Source organism: Delphinus delphis, chromosome 3 (assembly GCF_949987515.2).
Source record: "Delphinus delphis chromosome 3, mDelDel1.2, whole genome shotgun sequence".
NCBI classification, from domain to species: domain Eukaryota; kingdom Metazoa; phylum Chordata; class Mammalia; order Artiodactyla; family Delphinidae; genus Delphinus; species Delphinus delphis.
In genome coordinates this window covers 168261384-168281602 of record NC_082685.1, presented here as the reverse complement: position 1 = coordinate 168281602, position 20219 = coordinate 168261384, and positions in this window count along the sequence as shown.

Sequence of the window (20219 nt, the reverse complement as noted above, 5' to 3'; positions counted from 1 at the left end):
CTAACTATCCCTTTCCCCCGCTTCCCCCCCAACCCCGCCACCCTGTAACCATAAGTTCGTTCTCTAAGTCTGTGAGTCTGTTTCTGTTTTGTAAATAAGTTCATTTGTATCATTTTTTTTAGATTCTGCATATAAGTGATATCATACATTTATCTTTCTCTGTCTGACATATCCAGCTTTCTTTATGTCTGCTTGACCATCTAAAAGATTTTTAAAATCTATTTCAATGTTTACTGCATGCTGTGTCATATTTTAAAATAGGGGAAAAATATAAATTTGGAAATACTGATTATTCACAAAGTTTTGAATTTTTTGTCTGCTATTTGTTACTTGCTGTGTTATACAATGGGCCTGCAGGGTGAACAGGACACAGTCTCAGGAAGACACACTCTACCTGGGGGGCCCAGCTTCACAGTATCTCTTCTCAAAGTATCACACAGCAGTTGGGAAGTGCAATGACTTTGAATATTTACTAATACTAAATGATGTAGTCCTACTCTCACTGACGGAACATAGATTCCTAAGTTACCTAGTATACATTCTATAAAAACAACAATCATACTTCTCATCTTCTATGCATGATATGCCTTCATATTGCCTATTTTAAATGATCTTAATGGTTCAAATTTTATAAGAGCACAGTTCTATGCAAAGTATGAAATTAAAGCCCAGAGCATCAATAGCCCACTGATTCAGTTAATGGATAATCTGTACATGGTTTTACTGGAAAAATTGCTTATCGTCATCCTTCACTTGTAGAAAAATACATCATATGGAAGATTCACAGAGGGGTTGTTAATCCATCTAAAGGGAACCAAAACAAACTAGTAACTGTTCCAGTCAAAGTTACATTATTCTACAGAAGGAACCCCAAGCCACAGGTACTTATCACTGCAAAGGTTGATATTTTGCTCAGACCTCATGTCCAGAGGGCTCTGCTCATGTGGTCCCTCAGGACCTGGGCTGGTATAGCCTCCACCTTCCACAGAAGGGAGAAGAGGGCAGGGCTGGCCACACAGTGCCTTCTGTCTGCAAGTGTTACATGTCAGTGTTTCACATTTCCAGCCAAAGTATGGGGTTGACTGTGTTCTTAGATGCAGTCCTACCATGTGTCAAGAGCTAGAAGCATCATCCTGAGCTACCTTGGCCAAAGACAGCCCTGGTCATTCCTTTCACTCCCTGTAAGTGGCTCTGTGTTTTCTGGGAAAAACTGGAAAGGGGTTAAGTTTGCCTCTGAGCTTATCTCCTTTGCCAGATGTCAAGAGCCCCCTGTCCTCTGCCTTGCCTGCCACCAGCATCCATCAAGCCCTGACCTCCTCAGTGGGTACCATGTTGTTTTACTGCACCTTCCTCTTCTCATCCTAGCTGGGTACTGATGACTAAAGAAATGTAATTCCATTCATTCTATGATTATCAACATATTCAGCTATCCTAGGAAGTATTTTCACCATGCAAGTAGAAACTATTTGCCCAAAATAATTCCTTATGTATAAGCAAGGTGTTATATTTTGAGAACAGTTCCTATGAAATACTTGTTTACTTTGTGCATCTCACTCCTAGGACAAGGTTCAGATCTTCACTTGAACCAGTCTATTTGCCAGAAAGATGCTTCAGCCTGTATGAAACTTTCACTGTGTGCCAGGTACACAGGAGCCACTTTATATCAAATGTCTGGCTGGATCGCTCTGATTCCGAGTCTCTGACTCTATGAAATGGCTTGAATCTCTTTCTACATCTTCATGTGTTTCTCATTTGTGTGTTTCCTATCTCTCTCTGCCTCTTATACAACCAATTATGATGGCAGTCAGTGTCCACCTGGATATTCCAGTAAAATCTCCTTACTTCAAGACCCTTAACCACACTTGCAAAGACCCTTTTTTCCAAACAAGGTAACATTCATGGGTTCTTGGAATTAGAGTCTGGACTTGTTTTAGGGAGCCATTATCAGCCGATCACAGTAGACTTCCAGCCATTCTATCAGTCTTGGCCTTCTGGACTTTCTTTGAATAGTTAATGTTGAGCCAATAGTCTGACTCTTTTATTTTCCTTATCTTTACCACCTCCCCCACACCTTCTCAGTTCTTTATCTTTTGCTATCTTCTGGGAGTTTTCCTTTTTTTTTTTTTTCTGTCTCATGATGTCCTACTGGTTTGTCTTAATGTTCAGTTACCCTATTTAATTTCTGGAGTACATTCCCTTTTCTCTGATATTCTTTTTTCATAGTATTCCAATTTATTTATGTGGATACAAATTCACGGGTGCTTATCTCTGTGGGTATTTCTACTCTCCTGCATTTACCCTGCTTATGCCGGGTTCTACTTTTCTGTTTGTTTGTTTTAGTTTCTCTATTTCATGTTAGAGGCTCTCCTCAAATGGCTGTCTTTCCTTGGTCACCTGTTTATATTTTTAAATGAGGCAGAAAAAAAAAAAAGAACCCTGCAGGAGCTCTCTGCAAATGTGTGTGCAGGATGGGGGTGTGGGGAAGAGGAGGGACAGCTGGTATGCTCATGACCTTCACTCTTCACTGATCATGTAGGAAGCCAGAATTCTCACATGGACCAGACAACATCAACACCTTTCATCTTTGTCCTTTGAGTTTCAGGGACAAACCCTACAATCTCCTACTTGGCTCTTTAAGGTTTCCTGCATATGTTCTTTTTAAAAGCAGGATGTTAGAATGAATATTGGCCTTCAATAGTCAGTATTTCATTAAGTTCCCCAGCATCAGCTGTGCATTTGATCTCTTCTGTGCTTGGGATCCCTAGTTCTAGAGTTTCTCTGAATCAGTCTTTCTACTAATTAAAATCCTCATCTCTTGCTTGGGGCTGGGGGTGGCTTGGCTGCTCTGAATAGGAAGAGGGAATCTTTCTCCATAGCTTCAGTCAGTTCCCCTGTTATCAGCTGGACAGAACACATAGTCCTTGCCCAAAACCCTAAAGTAGCCCCAGGTCTATGTCAGCATTTGTTTTTTTCTAATTTTATAAAGTAACATTGTTGTGATGGTTGAATTTACCCATATATTTGGTCAGACATGATTTTAGATATTTCCGTGAAGGTATTTTTTAAATGAAATTAACATTTAAATCAGTGGACATTAAACAAAGCAGATTGCCCTCCAGAAATGTGGGTGGGCCTCATCCAATCAGTTGAAGGACTTAAGAGAAAAAGATTGACGTCCCCCAAGAAAAAGGACTTCTTCCTTCATATTGGAACTGCAACATCAACTCTTCTCTGGGCCTCGAGCCTGCTGCCTGCCCTGCAGGTTTTGGGCTTACCAAGCCCCACAATCATGTGAGTCAATCCTCTAAAACAAATCCCTATCTATCTATCTATCTATCTATCCATCCATCCATCCATCCAGTTGGTTCTATTTCTCTAGAAAACTCCTACTAATACGCTGACTGTCTCTCATGGTTTATATAACAATTCCTATGTTATATAGATTTTCTCTTTTCACCTTTAAAGCTGTCACAGTGAGGACCATATTTGGGCATCATTATCTATTAAGAGACATCTTTGTCTCTTAATAAGTGTGAGCCTTTGAAGGCAGGAAATGTGCCCTGTTTGTGCTTAGAAATCTAGTATCAAGCATGGAATTGACACAGGCCACTACGTGAACAATTACTGACTTAGTCATTGTTTAGGATAACTTTTGAGACGGGTGGTCCACCTATGAGTGTAAGAGCCTTGAAAAGCCCTTGGTTCACAGGCCAAAGTGTTTCCCAGGATAGCTTTTCACAAAAAACAGGGTTGTTTTTTGAGCGTTTGTTTGTTGCCGCTATAAAAGAGATGAGAGCTAAACACCAACTCATTGTAGTGTCCTGCCCTTTCCTCATAGAGTTGGTGCAGTTGAGTTTTTGTGTGTTTTTTTTCCCTCTCCAGGGATGAGATTATTAAGCCTTTAGCTATAAGTTGATAAGATCAGAGAGACAATTATTTAGTTGAGATGAAAGAAAGGCCAAGGTTTCCCAGATGTCTCACTGCTATAATTTAACCTTGTTTAGTACCTAGTATTTTTAATGCCTTTTAAAAAACGTACAGACTGGGTTAACCTGGAGGGAGTCCTCTCATTTGGGCAAAGAAAAAATTACATTTGGTCAGGATCCAGTGGTCTTCAATGTACATTTTCACCCCCTAGGCTGAAAATCCCACAGTAAGAGGATTCACAATTCTTCATGATTTTGTAAAGAGAATCAGGAGTTAGTACTGGAATCCTGTTTAAATGGAGTTTTGTAAGCCTTTCTAAATATATTTCTTTTCATTGAAATAAAACAATGCAAGACACAAACTAAATAAAGATATTACTCATGACATTGTATGTAGTTTAATTAATAATAATGGTTACTGTGTATTTATTATCTATTGCTTCATAGAAAAATTTGATAATTCTCTTTTCTCCTGGTTTAAAGAAATACTTACAGGTTGGTATTTTGTCAATAATACACCCAGTACCAGACATCATTTTCTATTTCTTTCCTTCATCCTGGATTTTAGTGCCTCTCAGAATTGATCTTCCAGCGGTGATGACTCTCACGTTTCCCTGCACATACTATTACTGAAGTTTCAAATTGTGGAAGTTAGAATATGGTCAAAGGCAGTAAAATGTTGCAGAGTTGTGTCCCAAATCTCAGTGTGGATGATCCTTAATAGCTCTTCAGGTTAGGATCTGACCTTGGCATTGCAGGCTCAGAAACATGACTTTGTTGCCACACTGAGAAGGTCCATTTTTTGGAGACCATGCTCTTGAAAACCAAGCCCATAAGACTGACATAAAACCAGAGGACCAGATGGCTACTTCTATAATATGAACAATCTAACTGTTATTCAGAATGAAACATTCCTGTTGGCAAAACCAGCACAATTTCTCCTTGTGAGTTAGACCCAGGTAGGGAAGCCAGTCAGGTGGTTCACTAGTGAGAGAGTTTACTGAGCTTGCAATCTGAACAAGAGACCAGGAGAACTTGGAGGTACCACCACCATGAATGGGCTGGTTTTGCCGACGGGAACATAATGTTGTAAGTCCACTGCCAGAGGATCCCTCTCCCCTGGACACTAGTGTTGGCACCTTTCACTGGTGCTTCACTGGGCTGTCCTGGTGCCCATAAAAATGCCAGGCCCATGGGTCACTGCTATGCCTACCCTCTGGGCAGAAGTTCTGTTCCCTTTGTTCATTCATCTTTGATTTACATCAGCGACGGTTCTCTCTTGAGAGAATTGTCATATCTGCCCTTTCTCCACCATCATTTCATCCGATCTGTAGCTTTGCAACATTTTGAACCAGCATTGTTGTTGTAACCTGTATTTGCTGTTCTTCTGGTACCTCTGAGGTCGTCCAAATGATATCTACTTTCTTTAGATAAGAAAATATAGTAAACTATATTTTACACAATTATCAAAGGCCTTGAGCCCTTCCATCTTTTATGGACTGACTGTGGACAAGCACAGGTGTCCATGCATAACTGGGTGTTTGATTCTATTACACAAGGCTTCACTCAACCACCCAGTATGCACTATTTTAATATTAAACTTGACCCATAAAGAATGACTCAGATATATTTCATCTATTTATTGACTGAAATGTCTTAGTGGCCGTCCACAAGTGTGGGTTGGGGAAAGATAGTCAGTTCATGTGGTATAGTCTTCTAGCACCCCTGAGGGTCAGGACTACAGCCATTTAGAATGGCACCAAATTCTGGGGCCTTTACCTGCAATATTTGTTTCTGAAGCAGTTTCCTTACTTGGGTCTGATGTGGACTTAACTCACTCAGAGGTTGAAAATAACTCCAGAGACAAGCAAATAGGACCCAAATAGCTTTAAAACACATTGAGAAACCTCATGGAGATCTCTGAACACACCTGTTTTAAGCCCTCCACCTTTAAAAAACCCTTTGTGTCTGGGAAAGGAGTTGCAATAGTTTCTATCAATTTCAACAACTCAGGGGAGCCCTGTATCTCTAGAAACAGATTTGGAAGTATTTAGATAAAATTGATGTTGTTACCTCCTTAATCTTCATTAAACATTTGTTGGAATCACAGGTAAAAGATTAGAGACTGTAACATTCATATGAAAATTTTCCATGCAATTTCTTCAATTTTTAGGGGATATTAACATTTAGTATTTATTCTTTTAGGATTTGGTATGTTTTTCTGGAAATGTGTTCCTTTCATCTAATTTTCATGTATGTATTCATTAATTTATTCCCTTGTTTATTAGTTCCTTTCTTCAATTTATTTAGGTTTAACTTGTTGTTATTTATTTTTCTAACTACTTGAGATAGATGTTGTTGAAGAAAAAAATCGCACCAGAGAAGGCAAGCAAACAGAAGTCGATTTTATTCTACTATTGTTGGTGATGGGATGAGAGTACAGAGCAAGTCTGGAAACTCAGCTCTGCTACAAAAAAAGGGAGAGCATTTAGAAGATCTGGGCAGGGAATCAACACACCTAACTCAATACAGGGTGTTCTCACCCCCAACCCCTACAGCAGACCCTGGATTCCAATTTTTGTTCCCTTAGACCTACAAGGGTGATCCAAAGCTCTGTGTAGTTTCCAAGTCTGTCATCTCTCTGGAATGAGAAGATGCTCCTGGAGGGAAAAAGCTTACAATGCTGGGCTCACCTGTCTGGTTTTCTTTATCTCTCCTGTCTTGGTCCCCAACACTTCAATAATGGGTGGTCCCCACCACCATTTCAGAGCTCCAATGTCTTCAAGCAAAATATATTTTTCAGCATTTCTAGTTATTCTCAACGAGCATATCTATTCTGTTCTTAAAAAGACATTTTTACTACATTTGTCATATTTAACCAATAATGGATCTCAATGATTTGCTTCTTAAGAGATGAAATTGAAAACACCTAGCTTAAGATTTTGCTTTCATAGGGTGGGGATCGTTGTCATGGTGATCTTTTACTTTCCAAATCTCTTCACTTTTCCTTTTGTAACTCAACTTTGACATCTAAACGTTGAGTTTATTTTGTTGGTTTTATAGCTCATGCATCTATTATTCTTGTCTTGCTTACATGCCATCCTCTGTTTTCACTCTGACTTCAGTGTGATACGTGAGCTCTGATGTGGGTGTGCACATTAAGGAAAAGAGCATTGCAAACCTGTATGACTGTTCATATTATATGGATTTTGAAAACTAATCCTAAATAATTATGCAATTCTGCATAAGGCACATGCATCTTATTAATTTTACAACTGAATTTTCATTGTCTCAGAGACAAACATATAGATGACATAGGAGGCTGGATTTAGGTGGCTCTAACTTAGTTGTTGACAGATGTTTACTTCAATATGGCTTTGCATGAGTTCATAATGAGTAGCAGGGCAATTCCCCAAGCACTGCCTTGTTAATCATCTGTCACAACAACATGGAAAGTTGAAGGCAGCACATTAATGTAGGTGGATTGCTGCTAAATTTTCAGACTGACGTCAATGGTATGCCATTAACTGTGAATTCCCTGGAGTCCCCCATCTTCCCAGCAGTGACCTAGTCCTGTACCTGGGCTGAAGGACTGGTAGATTCCCTGTGGTCAGAGCACCTGCCCCAGAGAGAATATGTTGGTCTTAGGGTGTCTACCTTCCTGACATATTGGGTGGGGCCTGGGCACATCCATGACCCTAATGTTCTCTCTCTCTCTCTCCCTCTTCTGCCACCCCCATGCTTTCTTTTAATGCTCTGTTTCCATATTGATACCAGCCCTTTATTGTCCCATTATTTCTTAGGGTCGTGTGGAGATACTCTTCAATCAACCCTCAGAAGCGAAGCTCCTATGAACTCTAATTGTTTCTTGTATTTTTCACTACTGGCTATTTGTCTCTTTGTCTTTGGAAAATTTTAGCTATTTTGGAAGCTTCTGGAAGGCAGCCAGTGTATGTGTTAAATCTTCATTCCCCAGCAGTCATTTCAGTTCCTGGCACAATATAGGCACTTAAGACAGTTTGAACAGATAAATCAATAACTCACTAAATGAGTGGGATGATTTGCAGTTGCTGGAGGGAAAATCCCCTCTGTGGAGTAAGAGAAAGAAGATACCAACATCATTCTCCCAGGCAGGCCCTAACCAGCCCTGCCCAGCTGGAAACCCAGGACTTACTGGTTCTTGTCCCTTCTTTGCCTCTTCTGCTGCCTCCTTATCCACTGCCATCTGTCACTGTTTGACAGATGCTTCTGTTCTTGCCATGTTATGATTATGCTGTATTTTTTTTTCCAACTTGACTATCAGTATATTCTGTTATAAACACAGAATGACACTTACTGCTCATTCAGAAAACCTGGGATTTAATTCTGGCTCTGCCACTTTGGACAAGATTCTTCACTCTTCAAAGCCCCAGTTTGCATATCTGTAAATTGTGTGGATTTGACTAGATGAGATTCACCATCTCTTCCAGATCTCAATCCACACAACTCTACCAGGAACGCTGGGAGACACGCAGCCACATGTGAAGGATGCTTTCCTGGCTTTACACCATCCCTCTCAGCCAGCCCACAATGCTCACATATGATGCTGGAACGTGCTTCCCTCATGGGTAATAGATGGAGGGACTGGAGTGGTGACACGGAGCATGGATATGACACACTTCACTTACCCGGACCCCACCAGAGGGAAGCGGCTGTCTATGCACTCAAATAAACCCATCAGTCAGGCAACACGTGGCATTTTGCAGGAAGCAGTTAACCTGTATGACTTCTACAGGACAGCCACATGCCACTGCAGGAGAGAAAGACTGTTCCCTACCGGAAAACTGCACACTTAGGAGAACAAAGTGTCGTTGCTTAGCCCAGTTCCTTGGAACCTCAGAAATAACTTGAAAAACCGATGAGAGGACAAACAACGTCCTCAGACCCCTGGAGAAGAAAATTCACCATGTGAAGGTTGTCAGCAGGATGGGCTCTGTGGCCTCCTATATGGACTCCAGGGTGGCTGGTGGGTTCCCTCCATCAGGAGTGCCCAGAGGCCTGCACTTGTTACAGGCAGTGTAAACTTGACAGCTAGCTGGCCTGCATCAGATGCCTAAACGGCAGCCCTTCTTTAGCTTAAATATTCTTTACATTCCTCTCCACTTGCCGACATTTATATTTTCTCTCAAAGCCTCCCCTGCATCAGAAATGCCTGATCCTTGGCTGTTGGATGAAGAGACTCAGGAAAGGAGAAAGCTATTTGAAAGCTTTGCACGAAGCTGGCCGCGCTTGTACAAATTAGGTTTACACGTCTGGGAAGATGGAGACATGAAGACATGAAAGATTGTTTTATAAAGTAAAGGAGATGCACCCACTGAGAAAAGAACATAAGACAATGCTCTTAAATCAGAGTAGAGGGAGAAATGCTTAATAGTTACATAAGTCTTCTAACAATGCAGCAGGTTGCAAAGGCTAAGGCCGGTGTCAGTGATGACTTTTTTTTTTTAAGTATGGGAGCAACTAGAATGGAATCATAGTTTCAATTTACTTTCTGTGGAGTGGGAATAAACTTTGAACATATCTTCAAGGCATAAATGTGGTGATTACAGCTGTGATGAACTATCTGCCCACTCACATCTCAGAGTGAATGCAACTGAATAATTTTAAATGTCTATGATGATTTAAATGTGGAATTATACAGAAGGAAAGTAAATCCATCTTGTTTAGGAGATTAGGTTAAGGCTACACGTTGGCCATCACAAGGGGGAAGAGCCCTGGTCCAGATGAGGTGCCCCTGGCGTTTCAAGTGCTCCCTTGGGAAGACACCTCCATGGTTCTCATAGAGGACAGTGATAATTGTGAGAGGAAAAGATAACCTTGACCCCAGATCTGATCCAGGGAGCCACCAGTAAAGTCACTGAGAGTGGTTACAGCCCTGGTGCCTCTGGTGGTGGGATCCTGGGTCAGGGGCCACGCCAGCACCGTGAACTCAGCACAGGTAAGTGATGGCTGGGAATGGTGCTGAACAGATGGGGGAAGGTAATGAGATGTCAGCCAAACACTCTGACCATGTCCTATCAAGGACACTTGGTCTATTTACTGTTCCCTTGGGCTGGCATCTTATTCCTGGTACCCACATGCCTCTCACTCACCTCCCTCATGGCTTTACCCAAATGTCCCCTTCTCAGGATGCTTCGATGACCAACTGACTTAAATTTGCGCCACTCTGCCCAGCACTACCCGCTCTCTCTCCAGGGCTGTTTTTCTCCATAATACCAATCAGCTAAACTACTGTACAGTTTCCTTGCTTACTTTATGTATTGTCTGTTTCTTCAACATGAGGTCCTTGTCTGTTTAATTTTCAGGAGTATTTCAGAGCCTAGAAAAATGAAACTAGAACAGAGAGTTAGTATTTATTGATTGAATAAGTGAAAAGACAGCAATTACAAGTATTTTAAATATCCAAATTGAGGCAACAGAGCAACCAGCTAAGAAGGAGTTAAATTTGAGCTAAACACAGAAAACTTAGGTCATTAATAATAAAAACAAAAGCATTAAAATTGTTTAAGATTAATATGCTGAATTGGCCAAAGTGTGTGTGTGTGTGTGTGTGTGTGTGTGTGTGTGTGTGTGTATTTCATTTAGAAAGTGTAGATAATGTTAAACAGCAAAATGCTAAAAGAAAAAAAAATTTACAATTGGAGTCCACTTGATTGACAAGGTATAGATTGTCTTGAACATCGATCATGTTTTGTATATAGAGGTAACTGTTAATTTTAAAAAGTTGAGATCAGTTATTTTGCAAAATAAGCGTGTCTTCAGTAGTTTTAATGGAGAGCTCTCTGTGTATCCCAAATAGTATGGGATTTGCCATTTAGAAAAAAACAATCATGGCTGTAAAATCATGCATGTAAATTCCTTTATAAACAATTATCTGATAAAGTTTTATACCTTTCCCCAAATATGACTAAGGACAGTATCAGTTAAAATGTTCATTACTGTGAACCCAACAGAGTTATGCATCCATTTGGCTTACTGTCCTCAAGCCGGTCATTCATTTATTCAGTCACTCATTCAATACATATTAATTAATCAGCAGATATTTAGTGAGGGCCTGGTATGTGCAAGGCCCTGAGCTACATATTATGGAGGATGAAATGGCAGGCTTCCTGCCCTTGAGAAATGTGTTTCCCAGAAGGGGAGAAAAGGTATATTAACATCCTACCTGCCAGCCCTCTGACTCCAAAAGCATACTATACTCAAGCAAAATGGAAAGAGCCGGGCCCCCAAGGAACAAGGATCGAGGGTATACACAGGGAGGGCTGAGCAGCCTGGTGAGGCTGGCACTGAAGTGTCACATGCAAGTGTTGAAGGCAGGCTTGGCCACACTGCAGCAGACACTGAGAGCCAGTTGGGAGCTTGGACTTGCTCCGTGCAACAGGACAGCATCTTCACACTGATTTAAAGTGTCAAGAGGAGAACTGGCGTAGCTAGCCTGGATGAATCTGACAGTTTGGGTTGCATTAAGAAGCAATACCCAATTGTATAGTTTTTCCCCAAAATGATGCCAAAAGAGTCTGCAAGATGTTGGAGTTTTGGAGCAGAAATTGGCTTGGATGTATGCTTTCAGTATGTTTGATTTATAAAGACAGGTAGCTACCTCAGCAGTGGCCAGAAGTAGAAAATAATTATTACAACACACATAACACTTGGCCCGAGCCTATACATGAGATTGTTCAGGGTGCCAGGGTTCCATCTGGAAAATAATCTTTCCCAGCCAGTGTGTGCCACTCAGCTGGTTTGGAAGGGCTCTGGGCAATCAGTGAAACAACCTGGGCATTTGATGAGCTCCAGGGCATCTCCCCCATTGGACCCCTAACAAATGGCTCGGTGTTGGTGCCGAGTGCTGTTTGGACTTCAAGCAGAAACGTAATGTCTGGCACCTACTTGAGACTGAAAATCACAGTGGACCCCTTTCAAGTCCAGTTTTCCGTTCTTCACGCTCTGCTTTAAGTCCATCTGCTCTTCGGTGAAGGACATAAAGGTGGGTCTTTCAGCAGCTGAAAGACACAGGGAGACCCGCTGGTGGGACCTCTGTTTGTCCCATGTCCTTCAAGGCCAAATCTCAGCCGAGCGAACCCACAGCAGATGAGGAGCTTCAGAGCTTGTCTTGGTTCAGATGCTGAGCAAAGAGGCCCAGATGGGCAGCGGGAGGCGGTTGGAAAGGGGAGTGCTCCTTGCTTTCATTGTAGGGGTGAGAATTTGAACCTCCTTCCCAGCAAGCTGCTCACTTACTTTCGTCTATCCAAGTGTGTACAGTCTCCAACTAATCTTCGAGGACATTCCCCAAGGAGAAAGGGGTGGCCAGCTCTCCAATATACATGCTACAGGTCAGAGTCTGCCCTGCTGCCATCCCAGCGGAACCAAAGTGTTTTGCTCTGTTGTGTAGCACAGAAGATAAACCTAGTTCTGTCCATGGTTGTAGGAAATGTCAATTTCCCTATTTATATAATCCACCCAAATCCACTATGTCCTCTTAGAAATAGTCCAAGCACATGCACTTCTGAAGTGGGTTATAGCATCATCTTTATTAACAAAGAAGAGCAATAAGAAAACTAAAATATGTGCAGTAGAGAAAGAACATAGATACTTCTCTCATCAAAGTTCCCAAAGTCCCACGAAGAATCAGTCATTCTGACCACACCCTCTTGGTTTAATTTTCCTCCTGCTTCTGTGATGCTTGTCAAAAGAGCCTAAGTTAGGATAGGGGAAAATCAACTGTACATTCTCTCTTCATTTGCATATTACACAGACTCAACTTTTCTACCTTGGACATAATAATATAATGATTTTTCCAGATTTATAATAAAAAGTTTTAATTGGGATAAATTATGGGTTCCTAGTATCTGCAATAGAGAGGGTAAATTGCCTTTTTTCTGTCACAGGTAAAGCTGCAGGGACATCATTTTTTTTTTTTTTTTTTGCATTACACGGGCCTCTCACTGTTGTGGCCTCTCCCATTGCGGAGCACAGGTTCTGGACGCGCAGGCCCAGTGGCCATGGCTCACGGGCCCAGCCGCTCCGCGGCATGTGGGATCCTCCCGGACCGGGGCACGAACCCGTGTCCCCTGCATCAGCAGGCGGACTCTCAACCACTGCGCCACCGGGGAAGCCCAGGGACATCATTTTTAAGAGCTGGATGCAGACAGAAGCTGCCTTCAGATCCACCTGCAATTTCAAAGGCCAAGGATGGGCTGTGCTCCCAGCTAAATAGGTGCAGTTGGCCAGGGCACAGCATCTTGGCATCACCTGCAGCCTGGCCCATGGAAGACTGGCTGACAGAGCTTAGGGGCCGCTTCCTGCTCCTGGGTTGGGGAAGGGGACCAGTGACCAGGTGGTTTCCCAGGTGCTTTTGCAAATGCCAGGCTCTCCACACGTCGGGCACTTGCTTGTCCCTCCAGGGCTGGCACTACTCTGGTGCCCACTTCCGTGGAAACAGGAATGATGGGGACTTGACACTGCTGCATCCCTGGCAAGTGAAAATGTGGCACAGAGGTTTGGCAAGGAAAACAAAGGGTGGTTTGCTGAGTACCTTTCTGGTGTCTGCTGGGACATCTGTCCTTGCCCTGACCTGGGAGGCATTTTCTAGACTCAGTGGGGAATCCAATGGGCTCTCATCTCCCATGTAGCACTGGTCATTCTTCCCCAAATCCGTAGATTGCTAAGTGTCCCTGTCGATCTCTCTCTCTCTCTCATTCCTTCCCCATTTCTTTCCCCTTTCCTATTTCTCTCCATTCACTTTGCTCCCTCCCCACCCAATGATTCCAGCCCAGATTCTTACTATACAAATAAGTTTTTGATTTTAATATCCTGTGGGGAGAAAAACAAATCCTGGATCTCTCCAGTAAAGTTGTCTGAAGTGGCTTCCTTCCTAATTACTTATTCACTTAAAAAATCATTGCATTCTATTATTTTTAAGTTACAAGTCATATTAGATGGAGAAATAGTTATTATTGGTCCTGTCTTCAAGGCTTCTACCATCTGAGAAAGATGGGGTAGCTGAGGAGCCGCGCAGCTCGGGAGAGGACAGTGGTGCTGGTGATGTGGGAAGGACCGGAGCTCGAGTTCGGCTGGCTGAGCATAGGCGGTGTCGGTAACTAGTGAGATGCGCCTTGCTTGCATCCGAAGACCAGTGCTTGCCCTGTGTCCCCAGAGCTGGGGAAGGGATGTGGCCATCCGGGGGGGTTCACTGGAATGAGAGGTGTCTTGGTGCTGAGACTGAGGCCAGGGTGGACAGGGAGCAGGATTCTGTGCGGGCTTTTCCTTCCATCACCATGGAAACGAGAGCATCAGGGGAGATCCCAGAGCCTCGGGATCCATGATTGCCAGACCTTAGGAGTCACTGCAGGGGCTTCTGGAGACTCCATGGTGCTGGTGGGATCTTTCAGATGCCAGAGCAGCTGCAGCAGCCTGGATGTTTCTTGAGGAAAACGCATTAAAAGGTGACTCTGGTCACAGCAGCTCTCCTCGGAGGGTGTGGGCCCTCCCCTCCCCCTGCCCCTTCCCCTGGCCCTCCCCCCTCACACCCGTGGCCCCAGACTGACCACTGAGGCCATGACAGGAGACAGACGGGGATGGGGAGAACCGAACGGGGACCACAGCACACGTGGGTTGTGCCTCTCTGTTCTCCATGCTGTACAGATCGCAGCGTCCCTTTGTGCTCTCTAGTGCTGGAGCCGGTGAAGGCGGGGATTCAAAATGTCTTCAGAAGACAAGGCTGAAAACAGCATTGAGGGCTGCTGTCTGAGCAAAGCAACCCCCTCCCTCCTCCCTCCTCCCTCCTCCCTCCTCCCTCCTCCCTCCTCCCTCCCTCCTCCCTCCCTCCTCCCTCCTCCCTCCCTCCTCCCTCCCTCCTCCCTCCTCCCTCCCTCCTCCCTCCCTCCTCCCTCCCTCCTCCCTCCTCCCTCCCTCCCTCCCTTTCTTCTTTCCCTCCCTCCCTCCTCCCTCCCTTTCTTCTTTCCCTCCCTCCCACCTCCTTCCCTTTTTTCCCTCCCTCCCTCCCTCCTCCCTCCCTTTCTTCTTTCCCTCCCTCCCTCCTCCCTCCCTCCCTCCTCCCTCCTCCCTCCCTTCCTTCTTTCCCTCCTTCCTTGTCCTAAGCAATCTCCCCTGGATTTGGGGCTCCATCTCAGGCCCTGGTAGAATAATTTCTAGAGGACTTGTGTGGGAGACACATTTTCTCTTCTCTCACCTGTCCCCTCATTCATCCGTCCCTTTATTTATTTGCCCCCCAGACACTGGAAGAGCACTCAGGCGGGCCAGCGGCTGCTCTGGGTGCCTGGGCTCTGGGGATGAAAGCCCTGGTTTTGCGTCTGGGAATCAACAGTCCGAGGCAGAGGAGGGGCACGGTGGGCGGCCACCTGCTGCGGTGGACACGTGGCCGGCAAAGCGACAAGAAGGCCACAGGAAGTGTGTTGGAGGCATTTCCCATGAGAAGATGCCTCTTGGGAACCCCTCCCTCCGTCACCCTCTGTGCGGGCTTTCAGCTGGCGGGGGAAGGTGTTCCAAAGGCAGCAGCCCACCCCCTTATTTACAGCAGCCCAGGTCACGTGGGTAGCACATCTGGTTTTAAGGTTATTTGCTGGACTTAGATTTCCCGCTGCTGACGCTCTCCTGGAGAAGGTGTGACTATTTCAACCACACGCAGGTGTAAGGGGACCCGGGAGGTTCCCGGGTTCCTCCCTCCCATCTTCCCGGTTCCCACTGCCCCCTCTGTGTTGTCAAGGTCAGCAGTATTTGCAGAGGCTCCCTCCCCAAGGCCGCTCTCCGGAGAGGTACAGACCGGTTCGCAAGTGCGTGCACAGCTGCATGGGCTGCAAAGGCGTCCCCCGGGAAGCCCGCCTGCGGGCCCTCCTGTCCGCCCCCTCGAGCCCCGCGGGCCCCGCCCACTCAGCCCGAGCAGCAGGTTCTCGTTCCCACCGGCAGAGGGCGCGTGCGGCAATCTGGTCGCGGCCCCGGGCGCTGTGATCCCCCGCACCTGGTGGCACCTGCTCACTGGTCAGCGTCAGGACTGCCTTTTGCTCGTGTCAATCAGTGCTGTGCCCTGGACACGCTCCGCGGATCCCAGCGAGCGCCGAGGACCGTTCCTCTTGAGAACCCCTGATTACTACGCAGAGCTTTGAGGAGTCCTCAAGCGGTGCCACTGAGTGCTCCCACCTGCCAGCGAGACTGGGTCCTGTGGGCGAATCCCGCTTCTCAAGAGTGTGCAGTCCACTACTCCTGGTTACGTCATGCAGGGCGTTGCAAACTCCAGAAAACTGAGGCCAGGTGGAAGCATCGGTTGGGCCGTGACCCCGATCCCCCGGGTGCCTCAACAGTAATTCTGCTCCTTCTTCCTCAGTCCTAGCACTGCTGGTTTTTCGTTTGTTTGGTTGGTTGCTTTGTTTTTGTGTTTTTTTTTTTTCCTATCCTTAGGTCCTCAGTAATTGGAAAACAGTAATGTGCTTAATAACCCAAGCATTTGTCTTTACTTTTAGCAATAACTATAAAACACACACCAAATGTGGCATCAGAAATGTGTCTGGATATCAATGTCAGTGACACATAGGAGACATTAGGGTTTCTCATTCCCTAAAATAAAATGGCAATCTCAGTAAGTTTCTTGGTTCAGTTCTGATAAACTGCACTAACAGCCAACATACTGAGAAGTTTCCCACTTTTAAAATTTTTCTTTTTTTTTTTTGCAGTGCAGACAATTCCTCAGCTTCATGACATTAGCTTTTAACTTTGATTCATGAAGTAATAAAGGGATCTCTTATTCAAGAAGCCACTTATCCTGCTAAAAATTCTTTCTTTATTAGCCTGTAGCAGTCAGCCATTTCTTAAAAAGAGCCAGATTCCTTATCTCTTGAGAGAGGGATGGGAGAGACATATAAATAGTACAGCAGCCAGATTGGTAATTTGTCAGAAACTCATGAGCAATTAAGTCCAGCTTCTCAATTATCCTGGGGACTATCCCAAAGCCAGAAGTCTCAGAATTTATCGGAGGCTCAATGTGGATTCTCCTTGTGAGATGTTGGCTACAACTCACTTCTTGGTTAGCATTTGGTTTGAGGTATTTGCATTTGGAGCATCTCTAAATAAGCATGATGGGCAAATTCCTCCAAATTGAATTCATCTGAGACCTTCCTTATGGACAGACTCTAGCCCACGACTACCTTACTGAGGAAACTTTCAAAAACTTTATTTCTCTCTGGACACTGAACAAAGGTCTTGTGACCTCCTGAGATGATGTAACAGGAACTGTGATGAGGCCCCGCTCAACCTTGCTCACGTCTGTGCTCAGCCTGGTCCCGCATGTGCTCTATGGTATGTTTGTGGGAATTCTTTCATTTCTCCAGCAACCTGCTTTTCTGAGCTTACAGATGCTCCCAGATTCATGTTATCAACCTGCAGATTAAAGACAGAATAGGTGGGGCTGAATATGACATCTGAAATATGTGAGTAGAGTGGAACTGCTTTGTTATGGGAGGAGAAAATAGCCAACATTTAATCATCTTTCTCACCATATACACAGAAATGATACTCTTTTGCTAGAAAGCCATTTAAGTGATTCAGAGAGTTAGTACCTTTCTCTCTCTTTCTTGAAATGTGGGGTATATTATGTTTTATTCTTTTCATTTGCAACTGAGTATAAGAAATGGAAACGAGACCTTTGTTTAGCTTTTCTCTCATCACTGTTCCCACTCATGAGAGATCCCAGGCACTTCTCACAATATTAATGGGTCCTTTAAAGTTTCTTTTGCATCCCCAATTTAAAGAGTTGCATATTTCATGAAATGCCAACCAGGAGGTCACCAGCATGTGTGGGCAGGCACTTTCTGCAGCAAGTGATAATCATATGCTCTTTCTGCCATTGGGAGACACTGGACCCAGTGTCTGCAGGCTGGTGAGTGGCAAGTCCTCCTGTCTTTTAAGAGACTGATTTATTCAGGTCAATAGACATTGGGCAGAGGTGTTCTTGTGCCATTAACTCCAGAGAATGGCAAAAGATAGAACTCCCCCAAGGGGCTGATCTGAGAATAAACACCCCAGATACATAAGACTTTCAGATAAAAATATGACAGGTCATTTATTTATGCTCTATTGTCACCTGAATATCAGTTGAATGAGTGAATAACAGTGGGATAATCAAGCAAAGAGATGTCTGCAGGAAATTCAGGTACATTTAGACAGAGCCCAAAGAAATGTTAGCAAAGGGTGAGAAGTTTTTTTATTTCACTTCTTTTAAACACTGGGATAATTGCGTGTCAGAAAAGACTTGTTAATGCATAGATGAATAAATAATAAACCATGAATGAATGCAGAAAAGCATAGGGAACAAATGGGAAATTAAACTGAGTATAATTTAGCTAATGTACATGATATTTGAAGGGACATTAGGGAATTATAAGATGGAAAGCAGGATTGTAGAAGCTTGAATGTGGAATAAAAATTATGGTAATACGCTGCTATATTTACAATGGATAACCAACAAGGGCCTACTGTATAGCACAGGGAACTCTGCTCAATATTATGTAACAACCTAAATGGGAAAAGAATTTGAAAAAGAATAGATACATGTACATGTATAATTGAATCACTTTGCTGTACACCTGAAACTAACAAAACACTGTTAATCAACCATATGGTTGATATATATATAATATAAAGTTATATATATATTATATATATGTAATATATATAATAATAAAGTTTAAAAATACATGGCGATATGTATTGGAAGGGGAAGTGATAACAGACGTACAAGTTAAGTTGCTACAATAATCTAGCACTTCCTCAATTGAGATCCATGGGTTATAAATTTTATATTGTTATATCACTTATAGTAAGGATATTACAATAATAAGGGTAAACAAAATTAAACATTTTTTAAACTGATCGCTGTGTATTTCCAAGGAGGATAAATATAAGGCAGAATTTAGAAAAGTTATTTGATCCCTAGAGCAGTTTTTTTTCTCAAGGAAGCTCATAGGACTCCTGTTCTGTGAGTAACACTTTGGGAAACTCTGGGTAGGAGGTTGTAAGGGTCTGATCCAGACTCTGAGGGTCGAAAGGGAGAGAGGAAGGAGCAGTTCTGAGAGCTGCTGCTGCGGAGGTGGAGCCAACAGGACAACAGAGCATCTCATGAGATGGAGGAGAGAATTCGGACATGGTGGATCTGGCTGGAAGCATAGGAGGCACCCTGCCCATATTCCTGAACACCCCTCCCTTCAGGCTTACAGTCCAGCCTTCCTCCTAAAGCACTTGTGGCTCCATCCCTGGCTGTTTTCTCCCATCAGAGGTGTGCACGTGAGACTGACTGAAAGTGCCAGCAAATCAGCCTCCAGATGATGAAGGATGGGAGGCTGATGGGTAAGTACATGTTTTCTCATCCCACAGAGCAGTCTACACAGTCTCCTGGAGCCCCAGGAGTCTCAGCTTTCCACAGTTGTAACTTGCTCCGGAAGGCACCCCGCTCTGGCCTTCTCCCGCTCCATCTCTCTCTTCCTCACTCTTACTGGTGCTTCCTGGGATCGCCTTCCAGATTCACCATTTTCACCCAAATCCTGGTCTCAAGGTCAGTTCCAGGAGAACTCAAACTAAGGCGGGTGCTTAACTAAAGAAGAGAAGTCCTCATGCTTTCCATCACAATTCCTGTGTACTACTTTATCCTTTTCTGTACAAGTGCTCCAACTCACCTTCGTATCTGCCCACCTGTCTATCCACCTGTCATCTAGCAATCAATCAGCTATCTATCCATCTGATCTGTCATCTATCTATTTATTTATCTATCCATCCATCAAAATAAAGGATACAGGTAAATATGCAAAACTATTGTCATCACTGGGAGAATTGACTGAGTGCGTGTGTGTGTGTGTGTGTGTGTGAGAGTGTGTGTGTGTGTCTGTGTGCCTTTGCATGTTGTTCAAGTACTCTAAAACAATATATGCTTACTTTTATATTTAGGTGGGAAATTATAAATGTTTTTTAAATGCTTATCTAAAAGACTAAACAATTCATACTCAACTTCCGCACTCTGCTGGCACACTCTTCCTTGGAAGAAATGGCAACTTCACATTAATATGTCTATTCAGCACCTCTCTCCCTTAAACATGTGATTTCACTTAAAAAAAGAAGGAAGACAGAGAAAGGAATCAGAGCATTTCACTGACTAGCTAATACTATCTTAGTTAGGAAGGAGGTGGTGAAGTGAAGGCTGTCTCATCAGCTTCTTTGGGAGCTGGTTCCCTTCTCCTGCTATTTGAGGTATTTACT